The 15,378-nt window shown below is 39.6% G+C and overlaps 1 protein-coding gene across 2 annotated transcripts in view; it reads right to left on the reverse strand.

Moving 5' to 3' along the window:
- LOC150087143 (mitochondrial mRNA pseudouridine synthase RPUSD3-like) overlaps positions 1 to 15,378 on the reverse strand; it is a 170,476-nt gene that overhangs the window by 104,958 nt on the left and 50,140 nt on the right. The window lies entirely within an intron of this gene.

Consider the following 15,378-nt stretch of genomic DNA (forward strand, 5'->3'; position numbering starts at 1 on the left):
CAAGTCGCAACTCCGCTGAACGAGAAGTTTTTTAGCCATATTTAGCCGCTTATTGAATATTTTTTACATCAAATTATTTTTTCTAAGTAGCTTATAGACCTAGTAAGGATTGTTAGTTTATTCTGAATTGAGACAGCGAGATTTGAAAGTTAATTAATACTTAAGTGTCCATAGATTACTGTTCGTAACTTCCCGCCTTTGTCTTTGTCATATGATCGTTATATATCGAACCTAGATAAAATTAATATAGTATAGGTTATAATATTTTCGGTGATCGGTAAAATCTATTAAACTTGTTGAACTTCGTTGACATTTAAATTGTACTTTTAACTAAATACATATACCGACTTAGATTACAAACGTAACATAATTAATACATAACTGATACGGAAGTTATATAAAGGGAACTAGGAGATAATTACTACTTGACACTAAAAAATATATATCCCGTTATAACTGTGTTGGGAGATAAGTTAGGGTTATAAACTGAAATTGAAATTTTATTTAAATTAAAAGAAATGACTCAGACCAGACCAGCAAAACAAAAGGCTCAAGCTAATGGAAGTGCTGTGGCTCAGAGGAGAACTCAGGGGGGCAGTTGCCTTCTGAATCATAGCCTTCTAAAATGCACAGCTTGCATGATGTTTGTGGAGCATTCAGGTACGGGACATGATATTGCCATGGGGGATGTCTTTGTGTGTGCGCGATGCAAGGAGTGTATCGAAATCAGGCAACAACTCAGCGTTCTTATGGGCCTATATGAAAGCTTGAAGGACAGGGTGGATGCCCTCGAAGGAACTAAATTGAGGGCCCATCAAGCTCTCATCTGCCCACATCAACGCCAGAGCTTGCACTTGGTCATCGCGCAACACAGCGGCAACCCCCAAGGCAGAATGCACTGGTCCCAAAGGAACTAGTAGTTGTTGGTGACTCTATTGTCAGGGAAACGGGGAACATGCTTTGTAAAAAGGATAGGTGGACCAGGACCAGGGTATGTCTGCCAGGGCCAAAGGTTGATGACGTTGTGGAGCAGATATCATCTTTTAAGGGCACAAAAGGTGATATAGTTGTACACGTTGGAACTAATGATATCAAGAGTAGGAGACCGGCAGAATTGCTTAACAAGTACAGGTCACTGTTGAGAAAAAGACGTGAAATAGGGTTGAATTTGAAAGTGTCTGCAATTCTGCCCAGACACAATAGGAGGGAGTATATGTTTGCTGATGCTATCGAGGCAATGTTAGGTGGGTCGGCAAACTGCTAGATTGGGGGGATACAAGGACTAATAGATTAACAGTAGCCACTGGCAGAGGTGAAAGTGATTCTTGCACTGCTTCTATTGGAATGAGCCGCAGCCTGGAAAATAAGATGCAGGATATTTCAGAGACTGCTGGGAATCATTGGGGTACAAGTAAACACATGGGTTGTGTTAGGGTAGCTAAGAAAAAGAACAGGTGCATGTATACTTGTGTGTACACCAATGCTAGGAGTTTAGTAAATAAATTTGATGAATTTGAGGTATTGCTCAAAACATCAAAGGCAGATATTGTGGGGATTTCAGAGACGTGGTGTCACACAGATATAAGAAATGCAGAACTGGAATTTGGGGAGTACAATGTCTACAGAAAGGATAGACAGGATAGGAAGGGAGGAGGGGTTATGCTATTAGTTAAAAAACACATAAAATCCAAGGAAGTGAAGCCAGTCGACATCGCTGGACAGTGCAGTGTCGAGTCAGTTTGGTGTGACATAAGCATTGGGAGATCAAAATTGAGAGTAGGAGTGTGCTATAGGCCTAATGACTCTGATGAGTATAATAAGAAACTGTTCGGAGAAATAGAGTGGGCCAGTAAATCAGAGAGTCTTATAATGGGGGATTTTAATTTCCCAGATATTGACTGGAATTTGGGGGCTGGTCACTCACACAGTAGCAAGGCTTTTGTGGATTTATTGGATGATTGTTTTCTACATCAGCATGTTCGGGAGGCAACTAGAGGGAGTAATACTCTTGATTTGATTATCAGTAGTGATTCTTCATGCATTAAGAATCTGCAGATAAATGAACCACTTGGTGGCAGTGATCACAGTGTGCTGAAGTGGGAGTTACTCAAAGAGGTAACTACCATTAGGGGTAAAGGGAAGGGGTATTGCTTTCGTAAAGGCGACTACAATGGACTGAGACAGTATTTAAATTCTATACAGTGGGATCAACTGATGATATTGCCAACAGCAAATTCAAAATGGGAAGCATTCAAAGAACTTATCATGGAAGCTACTAGGCTTTACATACCAACTAAGAAATATTGTTCAAGGTTTAGGCCTAAATGGTTGTCAGATGAACTAATGAGGAATATGGCAGAGAAGAAAAATGCATGGGATACATACAAATTAACACGTGACACGGACGCCTATGATAGATACAAGTTGATCTGTAACCAAGTTACAAAGGAGGTTAGGCAGGCGAAGGCAGATTACGAGAAATCTTTGGCAAGGGATGCAAAGAAAAACAGCAAAGAGGTCTTTACTTATGTAAACTCTAGAAGGAAGGGGATGAATCAAATTGATCCACTTGATATCGATGGGTCAACTGTTGATGATCCTGCTCAGGTAGCTAACAAACTAAATGAATATTTTGCATCGACATTCACACATGAGGAGTTATTTGGCGAGGGGAAAGCCAGAGGTGTATTCAAATCTAGCAGTAAGCTAGAGAATCTTGTAATAACTGAGAGTAAAGTGGAGGAGAAATTGTTGAAGATAAACACAAGAAAGGCACCCGGAGTGGATGGGATCTATCCAGTTATATTAAAGGAGGCAGCAGAGGAAGTAAGCAAACCCTTAGCCATAATTATGAGAGCTTCCTTGGACTCAGGGGAGGTACCTACAGACTGGAGATGTGCAAATGTGACCCCAATTCACAAAGGAGGATCAAAGGCTGACACAAGTAATTATAGACCTGTGAGTTTAACTTCTGTTCCAGGAAAATTAATGGAGGCACTAGTTAAAGAAGCACTGCAGGATCATTTAGACAAGACTTCAGTTATAGCTCACCACACAGCATGGTTTTGTTAAGGGGAAGTCTTGCCTGACCAATTTGATTGGATACTATGATGTAGTCACAAAGGAACTGGATGCAGGGAATAACTTTGATATTATATACTTGGATCTTAGAAAGGCTTTTGATACTGTTGCACATGGAAGGCTGCGCACAAATTGGAGCAGTGTGACATTGGAGGCAAATTGCTGCTGTGGATAAAGGGGTGGCTGAGGGGGAGAAGACAGAGAGTGGTAATCAATGGACACTGCTCGTTGTGGAATAAATGTTATTAGTGGAGTCCCTCAGGGCTCAGTGTTGGGTCCATTATTGTTTTCTGTATTCATAAATGATATTGATGATGGTATATCAAGCTTAATGTCGAAGTTTGCAGACGATACAAAGGTAGGCAGGGTTGTCATGGACACTACTGACACTATGCTGCTGCAACAGGATCTGGAAAGGTTGAGCAGATGGGCTGAGAGGTGGCAAATGAAGTTTAACATTGACAAATGTAAAGTACTACAAAAATGGAAACAGCAACCCCAGAGCAACGTATCAACTCTGTGGTACTACACTGACAGTGGTAGAGAATGAAAGGGACCTGGGGGTGGTTGTGCAGGCAGATATGAAGTTCTCTGAGCAGTGCAGACGGGCTGCAAGAGTAGCTCATGGTGTATTGTCAATGATATATAGGAATTTTTCTAGCAGGGATAAGGAGGTGATTATTCCCTTGTATAAGGCAATGGTCAGGCCACACCTAGAGTACTGTATACAGGTCTGGAGGCCTCATTTCAAGAAGGATGTAGAGCTGCTGGAACGAGTACAGAGAAGGGCAACAAGAATTGTGAATGGAACAAAGGGGTGCTCTTACGAAGAAAGGCTTAAGCCTTGAATGGTTTGAGCATGCTCAATGCTGATGGGATTCTTCCTCTCGCTCAGAATAATCACCTGAGAGGGCATAAATTCAAATTGAGGAAAGACAGATGTAGGATAGATGTGCGGAAATTTGCCTTTAGCCAGCGGGTGGTTGGTTGGTGGAACAGACTTCCATCCCTTGTCGTGGAAGTTGATAACCTAAATAAGTTTAAGGCTCAGCTGGACAGGTATTTTGAACGAACAGAGGGGTGAAGTGGAAGTGTTGTTTTTTTTTTTTTTTTTTTTTTTGGCTGATGCTGCATAAGCTTGCTTTCTTGCATCAAATGCCTCTACTAATGCTAATGCTAAAAGAACTTATCTTGGAAGCTACTAGGCTTTACATACCAACTAAGAAATATTGTTCAAGGTTTAGGCCTAAATGGATGGCAGATGAACTAATGAGACATATGGCAGAGAAGAAAAATGCATGGGATACATATAAATTAATGGGTGACATGGAAGCCTGTGATAGATATAAGCTGGTCTGTAAACAAAGGAGATTAAGCAAACAAAGGCAGATTGTGAGAAATCTTTGGCAAAGGATGCAAAGAAAAACAGCAAAGAGTTCTTTAACTATGTAAACTCTAGAAGGAAAAGGATGAATCAGATCAGCCCACTAGATATTGATGGTTCAACTATTGATGATCCTGCTCATGTGGCTAACAAACAAAGAAGTATTTTGCATCTACATTCACACACATGAGGAGTTATTCAGGGAGGGGAATGCCAGAGGTGTATTCAACTCTGGCAGTAAGCTAGAGAATCTTGTATTAACTGAGAGTAAAGTGGAGGAGAATTGTTGAAGATAAACACAAGAAAAGCACCTGGGGTGAATGGAATCTATCCAGTTATATTAAAGGAGGTGGCAAAGGAAGTAAGCAAACCCTTAGCCACAATTATGAGAGCCTCCCTGGACTGGAGATGTGCAAATGTGATCCCAATCCACAAAGGAGGATCAAAGAGAGACACAGGTAATTAGAGACCTGTTAGTTTAACTTCTGTTCCACAGAAATTAATGGAGGCACTGATTAAAGAAGCATGGCAGGATAATCTAGACAAGACTTCAGTTATAGCTCGGACACAGCATGGGTTTGTTAAGGGGAAGTCTTGTCTGACTAATTTGATTGGATACTATGATGCAGTCACAAAGGAACTGGATGCAAAGAAAAACTTTGATATCATCGATCTTAGAAAAACCTTTGATACCGTTGCACATGAAAGACTGCTGCACAAATTGGAGAAATGTAACATTGGAGGCAAATTGCTGCTATGGATAAAGGGATGGTTGAGTGGGAGAAGACAGAAAGTGGTAATCAATGGACACTGCTCTTCGTGGACTAATGTTATTACTGGAGTCCCTCAGGGTTCAGTGTTGGGTCCATTGTTGTTTTCTGTATTTATAAATGATATTGATGATCATATATCAGGCTTAATGTCCAAGTTTGCAGATGATACGAAGGTTGGCAGGGTTGTTAATGACACTAATGACAGTGTACACTGCTGCAACAGGGTCTAGAAAAGTTCAGCAGATGGGCTGAGAGGTGGCAAATGAAGTTTAACATTGACAAATGTAAAGTACTACATATGGGAAGCAGTAATCCCAGAGTAACGTATCAACTCTGTGGTACTACACTGAGAGTGGTAGAGAATGAAAAGGACCTGAGGGTAATTGTGCAGGCAGATATGAAGTTTTCTGAGAAGTGTAGACGGTCTGCAAGAGTAGCTCATGGTGTCTTGTCAATGATATCTAGGATTTTTTTTTTCTAGCAGGGATAAGGAGGTGATTATCCCCTTGTAAAAGGCAATGGTCAGAGCACACCTTGAGTACTGTATACAGGTCTGGAGGCCTCATTTTCAGAAGGATGTAGAACTGTTGGAATAAGTACAGAGAAGGGCAACAAGATTAATGAATGAAATAAAGGGTTGCTCTTACGAAGAAAGGCTTAAGTTTTGCAAATTACAGTGTCTGGAGACTAGGCACCTACGAGATGATATGATTGAGGTGTAAAAGCGTTGAATGGTTTGAGCATGCTCAATGCTGATGGGATTCTTCCTCATGCTCAGAATAATTGCCTGAGAGGGCATAAATTCAAATTGAGGAAACACAGTTGTAGGATAGATGTGCAGAAGTTTGCCTTTAGCCAGCGGGCGGTTGATTGCTGGAACAAACTTACATCTGTCATTTTAGAAGTTGATAGCTTAAATAGGTTCAAGGCAGAACTTGACAAATATTTGGAGCTAGTGGATGGGTGAAATAAGGGTGTTTTTTTTGGCTGATGCTACATAAGCTTGCTTTCTTGCATCATGTGCCTTTGCTAATGTTAATGCTAATTCTGATTTCTGAATACGGGGAAGGTATTCTGCAATAACTGAATCAAATTTAGCAATTGTTTCAATAAGTTTTAAAAAGTTATCATCGTCATTTTCATATAATTCTTTTGAAGATCCCCTGAATGCTGTACATTGCCTTGCTAAAAATCGTATGATATTGATATTCACTGTATCTTATTCTGGTTGGACTACAGAACATGGTGTCTCTGTTGCGGGCGTGGGGGAAAAAAGGAGTGACTGTCCAGTTGAGTTCTGTGATTGGATGATTTTTGGAAATGCATAATTTACCTCATTTAGCGTTTCTTATTGCTTGATTGGATGCAAATTCGATTCTGATTTTAGCGTCAAATGCAAAATTATTGAGCTGTTGTTTAGTTGTAGTTGTGCTGCTCTGCTGCCTCGGTTATTGTGTGTTATTCCTTTGCAAAAGGATGGATGTAAGAGTATAATTGAATGGTGTATGAGTGTGAATCTGTTACCTTCGGAACATAAGTGTTTTCAGTGTGGATGTTTGATGAAGTGTACCAGCCAGCATGCGAGGAGTGATGAGGTAAGGTTTTCCTTTTTGTTTTTTTTTCAAGTTGTTTCTTAACAATTTGATGTTTTTTGCAGTAAGTGTATGAGTTGTTAATATTAGGTTATCTTTATATTAGCAGGGTGTGGGGACAGCAGCCCCCAAAACAAAAAAAAAAAAAAAAAAAAAGAAAGAAAGAAAGAAAGAAATAAAAGGAGCATTTCTGTTGACGTGCATGAGCAATTCTCATTGTTTATGCACATGAAAGTGTCTAGTACTGTATGGCTGAGAAGGATCAATGGTTGTATGTGGTGTTAATTTTTGTCATCTGTTTTAAAAAAATGCCGTTTTCCCCATTTCTTTTTCTTCATTTCAGCTCCGACATATTGTGAGGGTACGTGACACCCCGCAGTAAAATGCTTTGGCTCTTAATTCGTGCTTAGTAGCACGAATTAGGAGCCAAATAACTGCCTAACAAATTAAGAGCCAAACAACTGCCTAACAAATTAAGAGCCAAACTAATTGCTTCAATTGCCTGAAGACCAGATGTGAGAACAATGCGTTCCCAGTTAAGTCTCTCTCTCGCAATCCGTTTGTTATATGGAAATTTTCTTTGTTCTACAGAAACATTTTTAAATATAATTACTAAGGGGAATTCAAAAAATATTATCAAATAGAAAATTTAGTTATAAAGAAGTTCGTTAAACAGAGGTCGGACTTGTATATGTCAAAAAAAGTTGCCGCCCTCCTGAACTGCTGCCCATAAGCGATGCTTACCTAGCTTACCCACTTGCGTCAGCCCTGCAAGCAACCATACTGAGGATGAAGTCGATGAGGTATATGAACAGATTGAGGAAATAATGGAGAAAGAACTGGAGAATGGCAGATACTTGATCACTGTGATGGGAAACTGAAATGCTGTTCCTGGGGAAGTATGGACTTGGGAGAAGGAATGAGAGGGGCAAGAAGATGTTAAAATTTCACAAAAGAAGACATGTTAACATCACACACATGGTTCAGACAGGAGAAGACAAGGGATGCTGACAGGTACCAAATCGACTATGTTTTAGTCAACAAAGGGTATAGGAATGCAGTGAAGAATTTGCATAGCTATCCGGGTACAGATGCTGATTCTGACCATAATTTGGTAGCGATGAAAATGAAGATTACGCTCAGAGAATAAGGGGTTCGAGAAAAAGAAGGAAATGGAATTTAAATGTACTGAAAAACAGCAATAGCAGGAGATTTCAGAGAGACAGCTGACAGGGAGATAGTGGATGCAGAGGAAAAAGAAGTGCAGAAGAGATGGAAAAGGTTTAAAAAGATTGTTGTAGGAGTAGCAGAAAGTAAATTAGGTACGGTAGATCAGAAATGAGTAGGAAGTGAGCCAGATGGAGACGTGATAGGAAGATATGGATTGTGAAATCAAAATGAAAGAGGCAAAATCTGGGCACAGTGGTGCAAGATAAATCAACAAATGATTACCAACTCTTGGTTTAAAGAACATCCAAGGCACCTGGACATGGAAAAGTTCAGAAGACAATGTAAGAAATCAAATAGACTATATCACTATAAATAAATGCTTTAGGAATGCTATCCTTCCAGTAGTAGACAAACTCCTTGTCAAGCTGAAAAAACTGAAACAAAGCACAAGAACAGAATGTTTTCAATTTGATCTATTGCAGAAAGATGATGGCATCAGGAATGCATATGCTGAGACGGTCAGAGGCAGGTATGAGATACTTGCAAATGCAGGAAACAGCAAATGGCATGCACTGAAGGAAGCTTTGACCAACACAGCATGTGAGATCATTCCAAAGAAAGAAAGGAAAAGTAAAAATCAATGGAGGATGAGCAAAATCCTAAGCTTGATTAGGCAAAGGCAACAGATTTTTCCAAGATGCAGCAAAGAATATCAGAAGATGGACAAGGAAATTAAGAAGGAATGTAAAGAGGCAAAAGAAGCATGGTTAAATGAGCAGTGCCAAGAGATTGAAAAATATGAATGCTCAGAACCAGCTACTATGTACAGGAAGATCAAGGACTTGGTGTGATATAAGATCTGTCCAGTGTCGGCTAAATAAAAGTGAAGGATGGAACAGTAATCATGGAAAAAGGCAAAGTTATGAACAGATGGACAGAATACGTCGAAGAACTCTTTCAGGATGAATGCGGGGAAAAACCAACAAGACAGACATTAAAGCTGATATAACTGCATCAATATCATTAATAAATATAGAACATAACAATGCTGTCTTCTCAACTTCGGCCCATCCCTTTATCCATAGCAGTAACTTGCCCTTAATACCACATTGCCCCATTTTGTACAGCAGTCTATTAGGTGCAACAGTATTAAAAGATTTCCTAAAATCCAAGTACACTGGGGCCTCAACTTCCGACGACATCAACATCCGATATTCTCAGGAACCGATTTACCTTCCATACAATCTTTTACTTTAAGACTGATGATATTTGCAGGAACTGGTGGGTTTCTGATATAGATGGAATGATGCATTGGTGGAAATTTTTAGATGTGGAACATCATTCGCATGATTATTCTCAACCAATTAGCATTTTTCTGTTATTGTTCAATGCAACATTCCCCTGTGTTAGAGTACTTCAAACAATTTCTTTATCTTCTGTTTGTCCAGTGTGTAAGCAGAGTGTATTTTTTTGTCAATTATACGAAACAGGCCTCGACTGAAAGTGAATTCCCAGGAGAACGTTCATCACTAAGGATGAGGCTAGTTTACCTGGACACAAGCCTATGGAAGATAGGCTCACTCTCCCATTGGTTGCCAATATCTCTGGAGATTTTAAGCTGAAGCCTTTGTTGGTGCATCACTCTAACATACCCAGAGTATTTAAACAAAACATCAACAAACACATGCTGGAAGTGTTTTGGTACAGGAATAAGAAGGCCGGGTTACAAGATATGTCTTCAATGAATGGGCACTTAAAGTTTTCTGTCCTTCAGTGAAGAGTTATCTTGAGAAAAATAAGCTTCCTGCGAAGGCACTGCTCCTGCTGGCCAGGCCATGATCCCGACCTTGTTCAATCTCTTGAGGCACAATTTGACTTCAAGCAAGTCAAATTTTTGCCACCCAACACCACTCCTCTTCTTCCAGCAAGTGATTGCAAACTTCAAGAAAATCTATACCGAGTAAATGTTCGCAAGTTGCTTTGCAGCGACCTCTGTTGAAATTGCTCTCACTCTCAAAGATTTTTGGAGGTTGAAGTACAACATCCTGTACTGTGTGAGGCTAATCATAAGTTCTTGGAATGATGCTTTCACCAGATGCTTAAATTCAGCCTGGAAAAACATTTGGCCTTTAATCATCCATAACTTTGACGATTTGAAGGTGATGGTGCTTTGATAAATGATATTGTCACTCTTGGTAAATCAATGGGTCTGGAGGTTGACAAAGAGGATGCGGATTCTTTATGGGAGCATTTAAGAGAAGTGGTAAAAAATGCTCCAACATTGAAAACACTGAACTCATGATGTGAAAAATGGAAGAAGAAGTCATTTCTTACTTCAGGAAGCTACAAAAAAGTTGTCAGAAACAGTCCACTTTGGACAGTTTCTTTGCCAGTAGCAGCAAAAGACTGAAAAGACACCTGACCTCTGATCTAATCCCACCACCAAATACATCACTATTGATTTCATCAGCCCTGCACTTTAAGTCTAAGGTAAATGCTAATTTATTATTATTATATTTTTTTTATTTTAAGATGTTTTATAACTATTTATTAAATAATCTGGCTAAGGTAAAGAAAGCCTGCTCGAGAAGCATGCAAAAGTTCAATGAAAATTTACCGATAAAGTACTTTGCAGTAACGGCATTTGTATTGTTGCTCACTTGCTAAACAAACGGTGGGTGTTATTGGTCTGGAATAGAAGTTGAATCCCATGGGAGCTTGAAACCCTCCCAAAGTGGAGGTGGTAACCTGACCTTTTTTCTTTAGAATCACTAATTGAATCACGAACAGAGTCATATTGAAAGTTCTGGCGTCGTAAAAACTGTTCGTAATGTAGTTTCACTGGTAAACTTTTTTGATGTTTGCCGTGCTTCTCATATGGGCTTCCTTTGCCTTTTTTTCTTTTCTTAATAAACAATTTATCCGCTGGTCCACCAGTGATTCTAAAGAAAAAAGGTCAGGTTATCCCCTCCACTTCATGAGGGTTTAAATCTCCCATGGGATTCAATTTCTACTACTGACCAATAACACCCACTGTCTGTTTACTGAGTGAGCAACAATACAAATGCCATTACGGCAAAGTACTTTTACTGGTAAATTTCATCGAACCTTTGCATGCGTCTCATGCAGGTTTTCTTTACCTTCACCAATAATCTTTATAAAACACTCATTTTTAATGTAAAAATCAAAATCAAGTAACATATAAAAAATACCTACTTTATGTGCCGTTGGGATGGCCTGCCAAAAGTTTAGAATGAATTACAGGAAATCAATGTATTACTGGCTTCAACTTACAACATACATATTTTCAACATACAATGGGTTTTGTGAAACAAATTACCATTGGATGTTGGAGCCCCACTATATATGATATCAAAATCAATTTTTGCATCCAGTTCCTTTGTTACTGCATCACAGTATCCAATCAAATTGGTCTTTGTATTTACATTCAACTCATGGTTGAATGTAAATACAAAGTACTTATCTTGTCAGCAAACTGAGCAGGACCTTCAACAGTAGAGCAATTGATAGGAAGTGAACCTATGTGATTTATCCCCTTCCTTCCTTCCTTCTAGTGATTACATTATAAAAGAAGTCTGATATTTTTCCTTTTATCCTTTGCCAAAGATTTCTCATAATATGCCTTAGCTTGCCTAACATCCTTTGTGACTTGACTGCAAATAAGTTTATATCTACCACAGGCTTCTATATCACCTGATAATTTATATACGTCCCATGCATTTTTCTTCTCCACAATGAGTCTCATTAGTTCATCTGAGATCCATTTAGGTCTAAGCCTTAAAAGGTATTTCATAGTTGGTATGAAAAGCCTAGTAGCTTCTATGATTATTTCCTTGAATGCTTTCCATTTAGAATTTGCTGATGGTAACATCATGAGTTGGTGCCACTGTATAGAATGTAAAAACTGAGACCACTGCAGTTTGCTTCACAAAATCAAACCCCACCTTTACTCTAGATGGAATTTTACAAGTTTAAGTAAACCCCGCATCAATACACTTTGATACATAAATGCATTATTCATCGTATTACATGATTATCAATGGTGATAATCAAATCAAGAGTAGTATTGGATTTTGGATGGCTGTAGAAAACACAAGAAAGGCACCTGCGGTGGATGGGATCTATCCAGTTATATTAAAGGAGGCAGCAAAGGAGGTAAGCAAACCCTTAGCCATAATTATGAGAGCTTCCTTGGACTCAGGGGAGGTACCCATTGACTGGAGATGTGCAAATGTGACCCCAATTCACAAAGGGGGATCAAAGGCTGACACAAGTAATTATAGACCTGTGAGTTTAACTTCTGTTCCCGGAAAATTAATGGAGGCACTGGTGAAAGAAGCACTGCAGGATCATCTAGACAAGACTTCAGTTATAGCTAGGACACAGCATGGTTTTGTTAAGGGGAAGTCTTGCCTGACCAATTTGATTGGATACTATGATGCAGTCACAAAAGAACTGGATGCAGGGAATAACTTTGATATTATATACTTGGATCTTAGAAAGGCTTTTGATACTGTTGCACATGGAAGACTGCTGCACAAATTGGAGCAGTGTGGCATTGGAGGCAAGTTGCTGCTATGGATAAAGGGATGGTTGAGGGGGAGAAGACAGAGAGTGGTAATCAATGGACACTGCTCATCGTGGACTAATGTTATTAGTGGAGTCCCTCAGGGTTCAGTATTGGGGCCTTTATTGTTTTCTGTATTTATAAATGATATTGATGATGGTATATCAGGCTTAATGTCCAAGTTTGCAGACGATACGAAGGTTGGCAGGGTTGTCAAGGACACTACTGACACTATGCTGCTGCAACAGGATTTGGAAAGGTTGAGCAGATGGGCTTCGAGGTGGCAAATGAAGTTTAACATTGACAAATGTAAAGTACTACATATGGGAAACAGCAACCCCAGAGCAACATATCAACTCTGTGGTACTACACTGACAGTGGTAGAGAATGAAGGGGACCTGGGGGTGGTGGTGCAGGCAGATATGAAGTTCTCTGAGCAGTGCAGACGAGCTGCAAGAGTAGCTCATGGTGTATTGTCAATGATATATAGGAATTTTTCTAGCAGGGATAAGGAGGTGATTATTCCCTTGTATAAGGCAATGGTCAGGCCACACCTAGAGTACTGTATACAGGCCTGGAGGCCTCATTTCAGGAAGGATGTAGAGCTGCTGGAACGAGTACAGAGAAGGGCAACTAGATTGGTGAATGGGACAAAGGGGTTCTCTTACGAAGAAAGGCTTAAGTTTTGCAAATTACAGTGTCTGGAAACTAGGCACCAGCGGGGTGATCTGATAGAGGTGTACAAAGCCTTGAATGGTTTGAGCATGCTCAATGCTGATGGGATTCTTCCTCTAGCTCAGAAAAATCACCTGAGAGGGCATAAATTCAAATTGAGGAAAGACAGATGTAGGATAGATGTGCGGAAATTTGCCTTTAGCCAGCGGGTGGTTGGTGGGTGGAACAGACTTCCATCCCTTGTCGTGGAAGTTGATAGCCTAAATAAGTTTAAGGCTCAGCTGGACAGGTATTTCGAATGAACAGAGGGGTGAAGTGGAAGTGGTTATTTTTATTTATTTATGTTACTTTTTTTTTTTTTTTTTTTTTGGCTGATGCTGCATAAGCTTGCTTTCTTGCATCAAATGCCTCTACTAATGCTAATGCTAATGCTAATGTCTTGCTAGTGTGTGTGTGTGTGTGTGTGTGTGTGTGTGTGTGTGTGTGTGTGTGTGTGTGTGTGAAAGAGACCAATCCTGAGTTGCAGCCAATATCTGGAAAGTTAAATTCAAATTATAAGACATTCTGATTTAATGGCCTACTCATTTTTCTGTACAGCTGGTCATTGTAGTCATCACAGTCATCAGCCTATAATACACTCCTACTTTCATTTTTGTTTTCCCAGTGCTTATATCACACCAAACCGATCAACATTAGACTGGACACCCATGTTAACTGGATGCATTGCCTTAGATTTTATTTGCTTCTTAACTAAGAGCAATTTATTTACAATGCTTCCATCATTGTTCTACATGCAAGTATAAATGCACCTGTTCTTACTTTTAGTTATCCTCACTCAGCCCATCCTTGTTTCATGATGACCCACAGAAGGCCTTGAAATCCGCAGTACCTTGCTTTATGTTCATTCTAGAGGGCATATGACATAAGACCTGATTGTATCAAATGACTGTGATGAGTAAATGTACTCATCACAGTCACTTGGCCTATACAACACTCCACCTCCTCTCATTTTTGTTTTCCCAGTGCTTATATTACACCAAACTGACTCAATGTACTGGCCATATCGATGAATGCACTGCCTTAGATTTTATTTGCTTCTTAACTAAGAGTAGTGCCCCACATCTTATCCTCTCTGTCCTTTCTGTACACATTTTACTCCTTATATTCAAATTCTGCATCCCATAAGGGTGACATCATCCATGTCAGGTGACATCAATCTGAGTGACACTACATTTCTGATATACCCACAATGTCGGCTTTTGATGACTTGACCAACACTTCAAATTCATCAAATTTATTAACTATACTCCTAGCATTGGTGTACATGCAAGTATACATGTACCTGTTCTTACTCTTAGTTACCCTAACATAGCCCATGTATATACTTGTTTCATGATGACTCCCAACAGTTCCTGAAATCCTCAGCAACTTGCTTTCCAGGCTGCTGCTTGGACATTCCAATAGAAGCAGTGCAAGAATCACTTCCACCTCTGCCTACAGCTACTATTAATCTGTTATTCTGTGAATCCTCCCAATTTTAGTACTGCTTGCTCAATAGCATCAGCAAATATTCTTGCACCCCTTTTATTTAAGTGTATCCCATCCCTGTAGAAGCAATCTCTCCTGTTAACAAGCACAGACCACACTGAGAAAAATTCTATCCCATGAGCTATGCACAATTTCTCCAGGGCTGAATTGATCGACAAGGCTCTCATCACATATTCCCTCCTATCATGCATTGGCAGAATTGCAGACACTTGCAAATTCAATTCTCACTCAGACTTTTCCTCAACATTGCTTTGTATTGTACCTAAGTAAATCTACTCTTAATGTCATTAGTGCCAATGTGTACAATGATATCACATTTTGTGCCCTTAATAGATGATATCTGCTCTACAATGTCTTCAACTTTTGTCGCCGGCAAACACCGTGGCCCTATTCCACCTATCCTTTTTGCACAATAAATTTACTGTTTCTCTGATAATAGTGATGTAAGGAACTGGGCTTTTTCAACAGTAGCTCACCAAATGGCTAAACTACTTTGAGACAGAATATCTCATAAAAAGCTATCAGCAGCATCCCTCATAAGATTAACATTAAAGCCAAAAAATTGCA

Source organism: Mastigoproctus giganteus, chromosome 4, assembly GCF_048544385.1.
Source record: "Mastigoproctus giganteus isolate SK-2022 chromosome 4, ASM4854438v1, whole genome shotgun sequence".
NCBI classification, from domain to species: domain Eukaryota; kingdom Metazoa; phylum Arthropoda; class Arachnida; order Uropygi; family Thelyphonidae; genus Mastigoproctus; species Mastigoproctus giganteus.